The following is a 17,501-nucleotide window of genomic DNA, read 5'->3' on the forward strand; positions in this document are numbered from 1 at the left end:
GCCCCACTCTCGAAGCCTTCTTATGCAGTCGATCTGTGATTTTGTTTTTCTCTTCAGAAAAAAAAAAAAAAGGATCTTAGGAATGATTGTGCTCCCAAACCGTATTAGGTAGGAATCAAGGTACAGGCCTACCCTCAGTTATTTCTGGTGGAAGGTAGAGCCTAACTGAATAATAAAAACAAATTTTGAAAAAGCTTCCAGTGTTTTTGCAGATACACAAATTATTTTTATAACTTAAGTTGTGAGCTATTACACCCATGTAGACCAGAGCATAAAACACTCTAGTTTATACAGCCACCGCCTAGGTTGCAAAATACAACTTCACCAATACCCAGAAGTGCTCTGTGTGTGGCCTTTTCTGTTTACAACTTTGTTTCTCCCCATGACAAGTAATCAGTGTTCTGACATCGGGTGATCATCACTGCCTTGTTGGCAATATACTTTTACCACCTATATGTGGTTTTTAAACAGTTACATAATTGGACTCCCATAGTGTGTGTGTGTGTGTGTGTGTGTGTGTGTGTGTGGTGTGTGTGTTTAAGTAATAATCTTTATGCCCAGCATGGGGCTTGAACTCATGACCCCAAGATCAAGAGTCCATACTCTTCTCACTGAGCCATACCCTCGTATCTGTTCTTTTGTGTCTAGCTTCTTTAACTCCACATTTGTTTTTCTCCAACGATTTATAAAATGTTTTTGAACATTCATTTGCCTTCAGTTAGATTCAACAATCACTGCATTTTGCCATATTTGCTTCATGACTTGCAGAAACGGTAACACTTTGCACCTAAGTACTTCATTTATTCCTGTCTGAAGACTTGAGACGTGCTCCTGCATGACCACAATACCATTTGACAACTAAAAAAAATTAACAGTAATTCCATATATTATTTTATGTGCAATCCATATGCGAGTTTTCTGGTTGTTGCAAGAATGTCTTTCATAGCTATTTTTATCCTAGACACGTGCCCCGAATTAGTTTTCCATTGCTACCATAAAAATTACCACAAACTTAGCATCTTTAAACAACCCAAACTTATTATCTCACAGTTTTAGGAAGGCAGAAATTTTGTGGGCTTCCCAGGGTCCTCCATTCGGGGTCTTAGGAGGCCAGCATCACAGTGTCAGCGGAGCTGTGTTCCTTGCTGCATGTTGAGAAGGAATCTGCTTCGTACCTTGATGGGAGTGTTGGCTGAGTGTAGATCCTTGGGGTTGTAGGACCCTGTATTCATTTCTTTCCTGGCTAGCAGCCGGAGACCATTGTTTCCTGCTTTGAGGCTGCTCGCACTCCTCCTGTGCCCTCCATGTGGCTTCTCCAGCAACAGTGGTTGGGTCCCTCTCATGCTTCCAACCCCTCTTACGTCCCCCTTTTGCTGTGTCTCTCTGACTCCAGCCAAAGAAAGATCTCTGCCCTTACCAGCCTGTGTGATTGATGACACTGGGCTCACCTGCATAATGTAGGATAATCTCCATTTTAACTAAATCTACAAAATTCTTTTAGCTATTAAACTAACGTGTTCATGTGTTCAAGGGATTAGGGAGTAGATATTCTATGGACCACATCCCAATACCATAGGATACCCATAAATTAAGTCTTAGTAGATTTTATTTTATTTTTTAGGATTTTTTTTTTAAATTTATTTGACAGAGATAGATCACAAGCAGGCAGAGAGAGAGGAGGAAGCAGGCTCCCCGCTGAGCAGAGGGCCCGATGCGGGGCTCAATCCCAGAACCCTAGGATCATGACTGAACTGAAGGCAGAGGCTTTAACCCACTGAGCCACCCAGGTGCCCCAAGTCTTAGTAGATTTTAAAAAGTAGGTATCATACAAAGTGTTTTCTCTGGCCACAGTGGGCTGAAGAGGAAGTTAAACAACACGTTCTTAAACAACCAGTGTCTCTAAGAAATCACAGGGACCTTAGAAAGTACTTTGAGACAAATGGAAGCACAACATACCAGCACTTCTGGGATGCAGCAAAAGCAGCACTACGGGGGACTTGTATAACTACACGCACTGACATCAAAGCACAAGAAAGATTCAGCAGCCTATCTCTACAACTTAAGGAACTAGAAAAGGGAGAACAACCTAAATCCAAAGCTAGCACAAAGAGGGAAATAATAAAGATTAGAGCAGAGATTGGTGAAATGGAGAATAGGAAAACAGCAGAGAAAACCAACAAAACCAAAAGTTGGGTCTTCAGAAAGATCAGCAAAATTGACAAACCTTTACCTAGAACTGACTCAGAAAGAAAAAGACTCTGATTACTAAAACAGGATAATGTAGATGAAATGGGTAAATTTGCCAGAAACAAAACCCGCCAAAACTGAATCGCAAAGAGATGGGAGATCTCAATAGACCTATGACTCTGAAGGAGATTGAATCAGTTATCAGAAACTTCAAACAGAGAAAGCTCTGGACTGGATGGCTTCACTTCTGAATTCTGCCAGTGTGAGGTGCAGAAGGGGCCCAACCACAGGAACTCCTGTCTTGGTGGAACTGGAATGGGCCACTCTTCTGGCTGACTTATCATCCCAGAAACTCATCAAATCCTGATGTTCAAGAGTTTTTATGGAGCTTAATCTCCATCTCCCCCTACCCCTTCTCTTCAGGGGCAGGTGTGACTGAAAGTCTTAGTCTTGTATTTGTCTTTCTGGTGACCATCCCTATCCTGAGCCAATCTAGAGGCCCTACCCTAAGTCACCTGAGGTATGCTCAGAAAAGGGGTCCTTTTGAATGGAAAAAACAAACAAACCAACCCTCCTGTCAGGAAATTCTAAGGATTTTTGGAGCCTTGTGCCAAGAACGGGGACAGAAATGTTATACAAATTTATTTCTTATTACATCACAGATTTCAATTCTTGAGATTTGCTTTACAGCCCAGAATAAGATCTGTCTTGGCATCTGTTTTGAGAATATTGTGGATTTGGCTGTTGGGGGGCGTAGAGTGTTCTGTAAATGTCAATTAGGTTCTGTTGGGTGATGTTGAATTCTAACTCCTGTCTAGTTCTGTCTTCATTCTGAGGGAGGTATTGAAGTCTTCAGCTATAATTTTGGATTTTTCCATTCTCCTCTTACTTACTTCACATATTTTACAGTTCTGCTGTTTTGTGTATATACATTTAGGATTGCAGTGTCATCTTGGTGATTTACCTATCATTATGTGAGGTCCTTGTCTGCCACTGATAATTTTCTTTGCTCTGAATTCTACTTTATGACATTATACTTTCAAGTACATGAAATATTCTAATAATATAGCCGCTTTTATTAGTCTGCTTTAGTGTTACATTAATAAAGCCTTTTTTCCTTTCTTTTAATTAACTTTTTCATGGTATTTTTTTTTTAATCCTTTTACTTTCAACCTACTTATATCATTATATTTGAAGGGAGTTTTTCTTAAACAGAATACAGTTGGCACATTTTTAATTTTTTTTATTTTTTTAAAGATTTTATTTATTTAACAGAAACACAGTGAGAGCAGGAACAGAACCAGGGGGAGCAGGAGAGAGGGAGAAGCAGGCTTCCTGCAAAGCAGGGAGGCTGATACAGGGCTTGATCCCAGGATCCTGGGATCATGACCTGAGCTGAAGGCAGATGCTTAACAACTGAGCCACCCAGGTGCCCCCGGTTCGTTTTTTAAGATCAATTCTGCCAAACTCTGTCTTTTAATTGGTATATTTACACCATTTATATTTAATGTAATTATTGGTAGGTTGTGGCTAAAATCTGATGTTTTATTTTTTGGTTTCTTTTATTTTTTGCTTCTCTGCTTTCTTTTTCTGCCTCTCTATGAATTACCTAAGTGTTTTTTAGAGTTCCATTTAGATTTGTCTATACTTCTTTGTTTGCTTCTATATTGTATAGCTTCTTTAGTTGTTGCTTTAGGTATAACATGACATATATATTGTATCATAGCCCATTGGTATTGTCATTTTACCAGTTTGAAATGTAGAAACCTTACTTTACATTCCTGTACTCTTCTCCATTTGTAATATATTCAGAAAACTCGAGAAAGAAAGTCTGTTGTATAAACCCATACTTTTGCTTCTTTGTTTTTTCTTCATTCCCGATGCTTTAAGATTCCCCTTTTTGGGGCATCTGGGTGGCTCAGTCCATGGGCATCTGACTCTTGACCCCAGCTCAGGTCTTGATCTCAGGGACATATGTTCAAGCCCCACATTGGGCTCCATGGTGGACATGAAGCCTACTTTAAAAAGAAAAATCCTTTTCTTATTATTTTCTTTCTATGTAGAGAACTTCCTTTAGCTATTCTTTTTTTTTTTTTTTAAAGATTTTATTTATTTATTTGACAGAGAGAAATCACAAGTAGTTGGAGAGGCAGGCAGAGAGAGAGAGAGGAGGAAGCAGGCTCCCTGCTGAGCAGAGAGCCCCATGCAGGACTCGATCCCAGGACCCTGAGATCATGACTTGAGCCGAAGGCAGCGGCTTAACCCACTGAGCCACCCAGGCGCCCCCTTTAGCTATTCTTTAAGGATAGTTTTGCTCATGACAAATTCTCTTGATTTTTCTTAATCTGAGAATATCTTGATTTCCTCTCCATTCTTGAAGGATAATTCCGCTGGACATCCAATTTTGGGTTGACGGTTATTTTCTTTAAGTACTTGAAAAATGTGACACTTCTTTTTGGCCTCTAGGGTTTCAGATGAGAAATCTGCTGTCTTTTGTATTTTCTCCCTGTAGCTAATACATTGTTTCTGTCAGGCTGCTTTCAAGGTTTTCTCCTTCATCTTTAGTTCTTAGACATTTGATTATGATTTGTTTTGGAGTGGATTTCTTTGGATTTATCTTGTTTGGAGTTTAAGTTTCTTGAATACAGAGGTTTATGTTTTCCCAAATTTGAGAAAATTTTGACCAATAGTTCCTGAAATACTTTTTCAGTTCCATTCTCTTTCTTCTCTATTTATGAAACTCTAATGACTTCAGTGTTAGATCTTTTGTTATCATCTCATATGTCCCTGAGACTCTGTTCTTTTTTTTTTCTTTTTGAGGCTCTGTTCATTTGTCTCAGTCTGTTTTCTCTCTTTTGTTCAGATTAGAAAAATTCTATTGTACTGTCTTCAAGTTCACTGATTCTTTCTCTCTCTCCCTCCATTCTGCTGGGAGCCTATCCTTTAAGCTTTTTATTTCAGTCATTTTGTTTTCTAGTCTAAAATTTATATTTGGTTCTTCTTATAACTTCTCTTTCTTTGTAGAGACTTTCTGTTTTTTCATTTGTTTCAAATATGTTTATAATTTCCCATTGAAGATTTCTTATAATAGCTGCTTTAAATCCTTGTAAGATAATTTTGACAGTCTGGTCATTATGGTGTTGCCATATGTCAATTGTCTTTTCTCACTCAGTTTGAGATCTTCCTGGTTATTGGTGTGGCTAATGATTTTTTATTGAAATATGGACATTTGGAGAATTCTTTTAAGACTTTGGATTTTATTTAAACCTTACATATTAGCAGGGATTACCTGGTACTTCTCCAGTGAGTAAAAGAGGGCACTGCCTCTGTACTTATATGTAAATGTAGGATCTCCAGGTGGCCATAATCAACACCCTGGGAACGGAGGACCCCCTTGTTACAACTGGGCAGGGGTAGGAGCAGAGACTCCCCACTGATACTGCCCTGATTGAAAAAAGGGACATTGTTACTGTCCCCATGTGGATGCCACCAGCACCATGGAGGGGTGGCCCTGTTACCACAGAGCAGGGACAGACTTCGTGACTCCTCTGACACTATACTATCAGGGAGAGGGAGGGGCACTTCATTACTGCTGGTTGGGGTAGAAGTCCAGATACCCCCTGTGGTCTCTACTGTCACCACCAAGGAGGAGTGCTTGTTAATGTCCATAAGGATAGCAGATCTATCTCTCCATTGACTTCCTCTGACACCACCCTGGTGCAGAGTTTGAGTTGCCTTGCTATAGCCTCCCAAGGTTATAAGTCTAGGCTTTCCACTAAGTCTTTGCTGGTGGGGGTGGGCTGCCATTTTTTCTGTGATGCTGGCCAGAGTAGAGCAGTTGTCTAGATTTTCTTTCTTGCTAGGCTGTCCCTTCCCTGGAATTCTAGCTAGAGAAAGCAGGCTTTTCTTTTTTCTTTCTTTTTTTTAATTTTTAATTTTTAAAAAATTTTGGTCTGTACACCTTAACATTTCTGGGTTACTAGCTTAATTAGCTGCCAATTCCAGGACCTACAGGTCATCAAGAAAATCCATGGGACTCACCCCTGTTTCATTCCTCAGGTGCTAAGGTCTTTAACTGCTCTGCCTTCTCTTTTTCATTTTTCAGACTCTTACATTGGTTTTATATATAGAATGACCGGGGTTTTTAGTTGTACCAGTGAACCAGTGACCATTGTCCCAGAAGAAGACGGAATGCATATTTAAAAATCCCCCCACCTTCCGTGAGATTCTGATCCATGCTTCCTTGCTCCTCGCCATTCCCTTAAGAATCATTGGACTAAAAGATACTCAAAATAATTTTCTATACTTTTTTCTAAGTTTAGAGTTTATTTCTCAGTCTGTGTCATATGTGACAGGCTTGGAGCCGCGGCAGGTTTCCACTTCTCATTCCTTATGGAGCTTGCAGGCAGCAGAACAGCTCATTTTGTGCACTGCTGTCACTGTTTTGCATCCGTGGAATTGATGAATTGCTGTTTCCTCTTCCTCTGGATCTATGCCCACGTCTAACAAATAGCCCTCATATTATTTAGGAGGCCTGGAGAACTCGTGTCTCAGAATACCTTTCAGACGACTCTGTCCTGTGAATCCTGAAATTTTCAAAAATGTTGCAGATAAAATTAATGTTCTTTTGTTCCAGAAAAATGGGAAAATTGTAGGAGAGCTGGCGTGGCTCGGAGAGTTGAAATCCTGGCATCTGCCCAAGTAGACTGATACAAATTGCAATTCAGACCCATTAGTCTCATCTGTCGTTTAATGGAGGGTTTTCTGTTCCCAACTGTCTAGTTAGAAAAGCTGTCTGTATTGTTAGACGGCCGTGATGAAACCCTTGTCAGCTGGCAAAGAACAATTACCAAGAAATTAAGCAAATTGCTGCCTCTCGTCCGATTATGGATAGTTGTCAGAGTCTTGTGTAGTTTGTGGCGGGAGACAGCTTTCACGTTCCCATAAAAATGAGGGTGCTTGGAAAAGAATGGTCAAGAAAATTGCAAGAAGAGGAGCTCACTGATCAAGCTGATTTCAGTTCAGAAAGACAACGTGAGCTGTCGTGAAAACTGCAAAGACCACGATTTCCCTTCCATTAATACTCATTCTCTAAATTGGCCTCAAGAGCACGTCAAACACTAGCCTTTCAAATTAGGTGAGAATTTAGCTGTAGCCCTAGATTTGAAAAACCAGACTTTCGAGAATAAAACGCGTGCTATATAAAAGAACAGTGCCTAGCGTTTGTCATTTTCAGTGTTCATGAAATGCTCATTTTCATTCTAAAGTTAGACCCGAGATGAAGGAACATAATTACATAAAAATGAGCTCTTAGACAAATGTTAGGTTCATGATTAATTAATTACCCTGATATTAACACCCATTCCCTCGACTCTGCAGAGGGGGAGAACAGGGAAGGTAAAGCAGGCCAGAGGCAGAAACTTGGCAAAGGTAGAATTTAATAGGTGGTTGAAGGGAGAGGGATGCAAGGAAGTGTCCAGGGAGGCTGAGAAGCCTGGGCGGTGGGAGTCTCGGAATAGTAGCCTGGGAAGGAGGAGGGTACCCCTAGCCAGGCCTGTTGATGGAAAGGTGCACATGAGGTGAAATGAAGCAGAACCTAGCGGTAAGGACAGGTGCGGAGCCCATACTGCCCCGGGAGTTAGGGTGGATGGTGGATTACCTCTCTTTCCCCCTCAGTCAGATGGGAATAAGTAGGGCAGTGGTGGGGTTGACAGTTCAGGGAAACTTCAGAGAAAGGAAGACAGAACATGAGATAGCCCACTGTAGGTGGCCTTACTCTTCTTAATGATGCCACCAAGCCAGTGCTAATACATAGCTGGTACCCAGACAATGTCTGTGGAATGATTCAGTGAGGAAACGAACAAATAGAACCTTGACTTGGGTAGAAAATCCATCCTTTCTGCTCCCCTGTACCACCATTTTCTATCGCTCTAGCCAGTTAGTGAGTCCCTTAGAATAAGGACTGCGTAGTAGACCCTCAGAGGATGTTTTTCCGTTGGTGGATCAAATGGGGGGAAGCATAGAATTCAGAACCAACCTTACAGCAGGAAGCTGAGAAACTGATCTCAGTGGATTTGAGGGGTTGGGGTTATCATTTGTTTTTGATAATCAAAACCTTTATCAAAAGAATGATCATTGGTTTAGTTGTAGAAATTGCTAATGGAGGTAAATGTGGTTCTTTTTTTGCCTTTGGAAGTTTGGAGGCTCTGCGTACAAATGTCTTAGAGCCCTTAGTATGGTATGAATTGGGGCAGTAATTCTCAGATGAACCCATATTTGGCAAAATTTAGTACCAATAAACTGGATTATGGTTCTAAGAAGAAACATAACACTTTTTTTTTTTAAAGATTTTATTCATTTATTTGACAGACAGAGATCACAAGTAGGCAGAGAGGCAGGCAGAGAGAGTAGAGAAGCAGGCTCCCCGCTGAGCAGAGAACCTGACTCGGGGCTCAATCCCAGGACCCTGGGATCATGACCTGATCCGAAAGCAGAGGCTTTAACCCACTGAGCCACCCAGGTGTCCCGAAACATAACACTTTTTTGTTTTTTGGTGTGAAGTCAAATATCTCTTGTTTATTTCTCATGAAACATAACACTTTTAAAGAAAGCCTGTTATTATTTTTTTAAGTAAGATTTTATTTATTTATTTATTTATTTATTTATTTATTTGAGACAGAGTGAGAGAGTGTAAGAGCATGCGCAGGAGAAGGGGCAGAGGGAGAGGGAGAACAGACTCCCCTCTGAGCAAGGAGACAGATGCGGGGCTTGATCCCTTCAGAACCGTGGGATCACGACCTGAAGCCAAAGGCAGACGCCCAACTGGCTGAGCCACCCAGGTGCCCTGGAAGCCTGTTCTGTTTTCAAAATTAGCAAAGGCTCTGTCTCAGGTGTTTCTTTAAAAATATATATATAGTGAGGGGCACCTGGGTGGCTCAGTTGGTTGAGTGACTGCCTTCGGCTCAGGTCATGATCCTGGAGTCCTGGGATCGAGTCCCACATCGGGCTCCCAGCTCCATGGGGAGTCTGCTTCTCCCTCTGACCTTCTCCCCTCTCATGCTCTCTCTCTCAAATAAATAAATAAAAAATCTTTAAAAAAAAAAATAAAAATAAAAATATATATATAGTGAGGGGCACCTGGGTGGCTCAGTGGGTTAATTCCTCTGCCTTTGGCTCAGGTCACAATCCCAGGGTCCTGGGATCAAGCCCCACATCAGGCTCTCTGCTCAGCAGGGAGCCTGCTTCCCTTCCTCTCTCTGCCTGCCTCTCTGCCTACTTGTGATCTCTGTCTGTCAAATAAATAAATAAAATCTTAAAAAAAAAATATATATATATATATAGACACTTGACTGCCTGAATTTTGGTATATTTTTTGCTTTAATGAAGATTTATTGAGTACCTGCTGTGTACCAGTCCTGAGCCGGACAGTGTTGGAAAGACAAGCTGACCCTCACCCTCTTCAGATAACCTTGATCCTTACAACAGTTTCCAGATGAGGAAAGTGAGGCCCACGGAGGTGAGCCATTTGTCCAGGGTCCCCTTCGAGTCTAGGATTTGGCCCAGTTAGTGACCAGACCACAGAGTCAGCATTTGTCACTTAATAGTTTCTATGGAATAGGAATCCAGGCCTGGCTCAGCGGGGTGCCCCAGCACAGGGTCCCTGGTAAGGCTGTCACCAAGGCAGACGTCTCGTCAAGCACTGTCGAACCGTGGGCAGATTCCAAGTAATAATGTGGTCACTATGAAATCAGGAAAGTTACAAGAACTGTTTATGATGTTAAGAACATCACCCATGCTCAGTGCCATCCTGAGGCAACCCAGAATGTCTTTCTATTTTGCCTTTTTTTCCCCTGATACGCTTTATTTTTTCTTTATATAACTGAAACCATAAAATAGTCGATTTTGTATGAAATATGGCACTAAACATTATACAGTGTTTACATAAGTAAAGGGTATGGATTTTAAGCCATTTCATTCATTCTTGCTTTAGTGCACATTGTACACATACTCACATGAAAAAGACAACTGTGTAAACCTTTGTCACACCAGTTCACGTATATGTGGTGTGTGTTTGGTACACGCAGCTCTCCCTGCTTGGAAAACACCCGGCATTCACGTCTTTAAAACAAGTCCAGGTGACTTTGAGAGGAGGAAATCACTTACAGAGGTGCAGATCCCAAATCACTCAGACCCACGTTTGGATCCTAACTGTGCCTAACTAAGCCTGGCCAGGCGACCTTAAACAAGTGACCCCAAGGCTCAGGTCTCTAGTTGTAAGATGATGATGTATTCATTCCGCAGCCACTTACTAAACATCCGTCCAGGTAGTGTTCTAAGCACTCGGAATATATCAGCAGGAGGAAGAAAGACAGAACCCTTTCACGGAGGAACCTTGAAACCAGTACACTAGGAGTGGAGAGGTGGGGGGAGACAGAGGTAGGCAAAACCATAATAAATAAGTAAATGAAAAAGTACGTTAGTCGTGAGTGCTATGGAAAGGAAAGAAGGCTGAACAGGGTAAGGGCAGACAGGAGGATGGTGAGGGGAGGTGGTGTAAGTTGCCGTTTCAGACAGGAAGCTCAAGTTCACGTTTAATAACCAGAGTAACTGACTTCCCAGGATCATAATAAGGACTAAATGAGATGCTTCTGAAGGGCCAAAACCAAGTCCAGCCCTTGGTCAGGTGTCTGGGAAATGCTCATTATCATTATGTCTGCTGCTGTTGTTTTTGCTAAAAGCATATTCACCCCGGCTGGCGTTCCTTTCTGGAGCCGGGCTCCAGCTCCTTCCTTCTGCTTGATTTACCCAGACCTCCTGGGAGCTCGTGCTTGAGTCAGTCCAGGCGCAGCCAGGCAAGCCGCAGCGTACTTCTCAAGGTGCTGTTTCATTCCCTGGGACCTGGGTTCCAGGGTCCCTTCTGCACCCTGCCCCCCGCCCGAGCTGGGCAGCCTTGGGCACTGCCCCCCGCACTCCCCCGCCCCCGCCCCCCCGCCAGGGCCAAATGCAGGTTCCTTGTGTGTAAAGCAGTGTGCACAGCACCTGCCTCTACAGAGCTGCTGTGGGGAGTGAGATGAGGGGGAGGGAGGAGCAGTGTGGGAGCACAGAACCGGGTACAGACATGTCCCGTCACCTGCTAAGGAAGACTCCCGGCCAGGGCGGTGCTACACCATCTGCTTCCACTTTCTCTGCCCCCCCACCCCGGCCCCCGCCCGAAGTCCCCTTTAGGGGCATCCAGCTGAAAATTTAGACATCTTCATCCTCACCCTCTTCCCCTGCAGCCTCGGGAGGGCCAGCCCACCCTCCGCAGTTTTCTGTAGCCTCCCCTCCAGGAAGCATTCCTCCTCTGGGCAGAGAAAGGAGCTGTCAGAAAATCTGGTGTTTTTTTAAGCAGCTGACCACAGAGCGTAGGTAGTTACCCAGTCAGGTTGCTGTGCGTGTTCTTAGGTGGGTTTCAAGTGCTTATTTCTTACTGTTTCCTGACTGTGTTCGTCTTGGCAAGACAGACCGCAAGGGCGAGGACTCCGTGTGAGAAGGGAATGAGTCGGTGCTGGGAGGGATGGGCAGTTGGGCCGCCTGGTGGAGAGAGTCCTCTCAGCCCGGGGAGCCGGGCCCCTGTTAGAAATGGCGTATTGACTCAGTTGTGCTCTTGGCTTCTCTCGAAGCCAAAGCCCGCTGAGTTCTGTGAAGACGCAAGCAGGACTGGTTGCTGCTACTGATGCAGGATCTGGTAGGGAGATGTATTGGGGAGGAAACTCTTTGCAGTGGTTCTCAACCCCGGCTGCTGGTGACATTTCCGGGGGCAGGGTGAGACCCAGGCACCAGGAACTTCTACAGCTCGGCTCCAAGGTGCCACCAAGTTTGAGAGCCAGTGCTAAGTTTAGAGGACTTAGCATGGGGGTGGCTGTTAATGTCCCATTCCGGCAGATTTTCTCCCTCTTCTTTCTTCCAGCACAGCAGGTGCACGGAGCTGTGGACTGGAACCTTGAACCATCCCTAGTGAGGAACATCTGACGCAGCCTGGATTTTATTTTTTTCTGTCTCCAGCTGCACAACTTGAATCTTGAGGTTGGCTTCTCTGTCCTTTGAGCTATGTTATGTTTTCAGAGCCCCTTCCGTCTAGGATTGGAGAACCTGAGATGGAATAAAAGACAAGGTCATTATACCTTACGTTTCCTTTGGATCCGATGCTTTAAGGAACAAATGACAAAAATGCACGGTACAGAAGATCAGTTTTTAAAAAAGAGACCAAGCTCCTCTCTCCTCTGTGTCTAGTCTTCATTGTTTTGAAGGCAGGAGGCTTATGGCGAGACCGGGGAGCAGTGGCAGATGTCTTGCTGCTGGAAACGGACGCTTGGCGATTGCTCACCTTTCTGACTGTGTTTATCTCCCAGTGTGCGGGGCTACCCAACGGCTGACTTACTAAACATGTGGTCTCCAGTTGTTGTTTTATTGTGTTTAACCCTGTTAACGAACCTGAATATGGCGAGGTTGTCAGGCAAATTAAACACATGGTGGCTTTGAGTGATGTTAGCTGCTCTGTGACCTGGGACCAGTCTCTGTCAGAGATGCCAGGGAACCAAGGAACAAAAAAGACCCCGCTAAATCCTGCCAGAGCAGAGAGGCATTGGGGAGGTGACTGACCTGGCTCTCCCTGCCTGGGTGTGTGCATGTCAGCGGGGGAGGGTACACCAGAGGCGACAGACAGAACAGCCTTGTGTGGAGGTCCCCATCTGGAACATGTGTTTGGTCTTTCCCTCATAAACACCGTCTCTTGGTAATGAGGCCAGTATTTGGGAAGGGATAGTGATCCTAAGTGACCATGAGTTAGGTCCTTGGTCTCCCTTTCACCTTGTCCCAGTGGCCCGCCTTGGAGTGTGTGACAAGGAACCCGGCCTCCCTGCTCCGTGGCACACTGTGGGCCCAGCCAAGGGAAGTCATCCAGTGACCCCTCCTATGGGGCTAGCATGTCCTCTGTATACATTATTTTGTCCTTATAACACCCACCCAGATCGGCTTTGTTACCCCAGTTTTCTAGATAGGGACACTTGGCTAGGGCCACAAAGCTGACAATGATGTGAGGACTTGAACTTGAGTCAGTTGGCCCCAAAGTGGAATATCTTTACCGTAGATCATGCTCTCCCCAGAGTTTTCGTTGACTGAGGAGCATGAGCCTGATGAGGTACCCAGAAGGGGACCGACTGCCCCGATTTCTTCCTTCACAGCCCAGATGCTGTTTCTTTCAGGGACGGTAAAGTTGGCTCATCCTCCTTAGACTTCGTCATGGCCAAATCAGTGTGCAGCGGGAACCCCTGGCAAGGCCGGCTCAGCCATGAACTTGAGCGGTCGGTGAGGTCTGAATGGTGGGCCTCAAAGGATGACGTGTTGAGCCTCACTTGTGTTCTGAGGGAGCTCACCTTCTGTGTTGGGCTCCATGTTTGGCTGTGAATGTGCAGAATATTTTTAATGTGAAAAACCTGGCACTGTAAAATGTAGAATTGCAGGGTGGAGGCATGGCGCTAGTTGAGATCCCAGATTCATAAATTTAGCCTCTTGACAGCTCGGTTGTGCTTTCTGGAGTTCCAGGGGGTATAAAAGCCGACACCCTCCCGTAGATCTCTGTAGCATTCGGCTGAATTGCTGTTGCTCTCAGAGCTATAACTTTGAATTGCTTGGTTTTGTTTTAAAAAACAAGCTGACAGCAATGTGGGCGTTGGCTTATTTGGAAAGCAGGGGACTGAAAAGGGATTTGGAAGACAGTACCCATCCTTGGCTTGATTCCTCTGGTGGTCTCCTGAAGAGGACTTACCAGGTTGGCACTACCCCACAGCTCGTGGACAGCTGTGGGCAAATGGAGCCACGGACACAGAGCTCCGCCGTGGGGTCACAGGCAGGGCTGGGCCTGGAGGATTCCAACAGATGCTATTGAAACTCTGAACCCCACATCGTATCAGGGCTCCCTGCTCAGTGGGGAGCCTGCTTTTCCTTCTCCCTCTGCTGTTCCCCCTGCTTCTGCTCTCTCTCTGACAAATAGATAAAAATCTTTAAAAAAGAAACTAAAAAAATCAAAGCCCTTCAAGCAGGGTTTCTCCCCTTGCCACTAGTGACGTTTGGGGCTAGATAGTTTTCTGGTCTAGGGGCTGTCCTGTGCACTGTGGTGTAGCGCCACCACTATGTAGTGACAGATGTCTCCTGGCATTACAGATGTTCCAGGGGAGAGGACGTTCTGCGTGTTGAGAACCCTTTTCTTAGGGAAAGGAGGGAAGAAGGGCCAATAACATCTTTGTGTGTGCCAACCCCCTCCCCCCACCACCACTGAAGACCTTTGTCCGCAGGGCTGGGTTTTGAGTAAATAGTTCCCCAGACACAGAATTTCTAGTCACTAGATGAAAGTTGCAACTTTTAAGCGGATTAATTCCAGAAAGATATCTTTGCTGGTTTGTACTGAGAGGAGGCATCAGAATACCAGAAATAGCTATTTTGGTTTGGGGGAGTTTTTTCAAAGTTAGCAAATCAAGAGAGGTTCCAGGAGGGTTCTATGACATTTTCATGGAATGCATTTCTGAGCAGTGTCAACCTGGGACCACGTTTGTGGTTCTTGTAGGACTGGCCCCTGGGGAGCCTGGTGATGTCTGCTCTGGCATCTCTTCATGGGTGCAGTGGGTAGGACTAAGGGTGCTGGCTGGGCCCTGTGTGCAGCAGATGGGAGGAGACGGGCAGGGGGCCAGGTTCTGTCCTCAGGGCATCCCTTGCTCCCATCACCTACCCCCTCCCGTCTTCCCCCTCCCACCCCCCTCCCCCGGGCAGGCCACTGCAGTCTGCAGGCAGGTGAATGAGCAGACATGGAAATCAAACCCTCAGGAGTGGATAATGGTGCTCAGGGCAGTGGTTTTCAAACTGTGCTCTTTTAGCAGCTGACATTACTTTTTCTTCAAACAATACATGCAGAAACCCCATGTAAATAAAGTGGGTCAGAGCCACGTTTGAGGCCAGAGTGCAAGATGGGGACCCACGGTCCTCCAACCCTCTCCTCCCCTCGCTTCCGAGGAGAAGGCACTTTGCATTATACGTCTGACTGAAAGTAGGCTAATGCTTGGTTGGGTAATGATCTTTTCCTTTTTCTTTTTTTCCTGACTGGATCTTTTTTTTTTTTCCTATTTTAGGTTAAAGTGGTTTTCAAAACCATAAACCAAGATGGAGATAATAATGCTGTTCCATTGTGGTTTAATTTTTCTTTCAATAGAGAGGCAGATTCAAGGGCTGAGAACAGATATGCATACATACATAGAGAATATATGTATTCTAATATAATATATTAGGTACATAGTATATATAACATTACATATTATAGTAATATATAATATAATATAGAATAATTATATAAGTAAATATACAATTAAATGTTATATATTTAGTATATATTTTGTATATTTATTATAAGATATATAAATAAAATATATAACATACAATATATTTTACATTATATTAATTATAACTAAATATATAGAAAAATATATGTAACAGATGTCATGATTTTGGTCATATTTGCTTCACGTGTTTCCTTAAACTTATAACAGATGAGAATTTTAAATGACATTCACAATAACAAGGTCTGGGGAATATTTTTACCCAATTCCCCTTACCCACCCCTCACACACCACTGCCCCCGTTTTCATATTATGAACCAATGTTATTTGAATTTAATTTGTGAAAACTATGGGAGGGATACCAATTTGATTCAACATGCAAGCATTCTTTTTTTTTTATTTAAAAATTTAATTAGTTTGGGGCACCTGGGTGGCTCAGTGGGTTAAAGCCTCTGCCTTCAGCTCAGGTCAGGATCCCAGGGTCCTGGGATCGAGCCCCACATCCAGCTCTCTGCTCAGCAGGGAGCCTGCTTTCTCTTCTCCCTCTCTCTGCCTGCCTCTCTGCCTACTTGTGATCTCTATCAAATAAATAAATTAAATCTTTAAAAAAAAATTTAATTAGTTAACATATAACCACATGCAAGCATATTTTTATCCATTTTGATTTCAAGGCTTCTCAGCCTGAGCAAAATGAAACATACAGAGGATAGCTCCTGCCCTGGGTTTTGTTAGAAAATGGGAGTTCTTAATTGGCCTCTCTGGAAAACTAGGGAAAATGAGTTCTGTGGCATCCTGAAAGGGCTGGGGGTGGGCAGGTAGCTGGTAGAGAAGAGATAAGGACATCTCAGAAGGTGAACTTGGGGGCACCTCAGTGGCTCAGTCAAGCTTCTGCTGTTGGCTCAGATCATGATCATGTCCCATGTCAGGCTCCCTTCTCCATGGGGCGTCTGCTTTCTCCCTCTCCCACTCCCCCTGCTTGTGTTCCCTCTCTTGCTGTCTCTCTCTCTTTCTCTCTCTCTCTGTGTCAAATAAATAAAATCTTTAAAAAAAAAAAAAAAAAAGGTGAACTTGGAGGTTTGGGGAAATAAACCCACCCATTGTGTGCTGGTCCCGTTCTTGAGTTGGCAAAGTGTTCGGTGCATGACCCCCCTGCAGACCTGGAATCCTGGGACCTCGAAGCTGTGTCATGGGCCTCTCAGCTCTGGTATTGCGTGGGGCCGGCCCGCTGGGGGACAGCTCCCATGGGAGCCAAGCTGTTAGACTGGCGGGTTTTTCACTACCTGCCTTGCAACAGGAGGAGTGGAGCCAGTGAGCAAAGTTGAATTCCTTGTTTTCTTGGCGTTTGCTCTGCTGTTTCTACAAAATAGCATGTCAAAGGACCCAAGAATCTTACATAAGAAAAATAGCCCATTGGGGGCCCCAGTTTATCTGACACCTTGCCTAGTTCCTGTCCCGCTTGCCCTCCCGTCCTGGGTTTCAACCCTGTCTCTTCATTCATTCGTCTGAAGAAAGACTGGGTTGTTTGCACTTTCGATAGAAATACGCCCTATATCCATAGTCTTTTCCACATGGAACCATATAGAATGGTCCCTGCCCTACGATCATTTCGATATTAGCTGGTTTTTTTATTTTAGTTTTTTTTATTTTTTAAAAGATTTTATTTGTTTATATTAGCTGGGTTTTTTTTGACGTTAAGGACCACTCGAGAAGTATGACAGTGTACAGGTTTTATGCTTACTTGACTTTATCAACTTAGAGATTGGTTCTTCAGTAGCTTGTTTTTAAAGATTCTATAGTAAATGCGTTTTCGGGACAGGAAACGTATTTTCGGAACCTTAGATTTAGGCTTGGAAATGCAAGCCAGGTGATTTTCCGCTAAGTTTAAATTTTAATAATGATTTTAATGGGTCTTCCTAACCAGGCAACAGCCTGATTCACCTAATGGAATAA

The 17,501-nt window shown here is 43.9% G+C and overlaps 1 protein-coding gene across 3 annotated transcripts in view; it reads left to right on the plus strand.

The window, feature by feature from the left end:
* LARS2 (leucyl-tRNA synthetase 2, mitochondrial) overlaps window positions 1-17,501 on the plus strand; it is a 151,523-nt gene that overhangs the window by 33,571 nt on the left and 100,451 nt on the right. The gene's annotated exons all lie outside the window — the stretch shown is intronic.

The sequence above is a fragment of the Mustela erminea genome, chromosome 1 (genome assembly GCF_009829155.1).
Source record: "Mustela erminea isolate mMusErm1 chromosome 1, mMusErm1.Pri, whole genome shotgun sequence".
NCBI classification, from domain to species: Eukaryota; Metazoa; Chordata; class Mammalia; order Carnivora; family Mustelidae; genus Mustela; species Mustela erminea.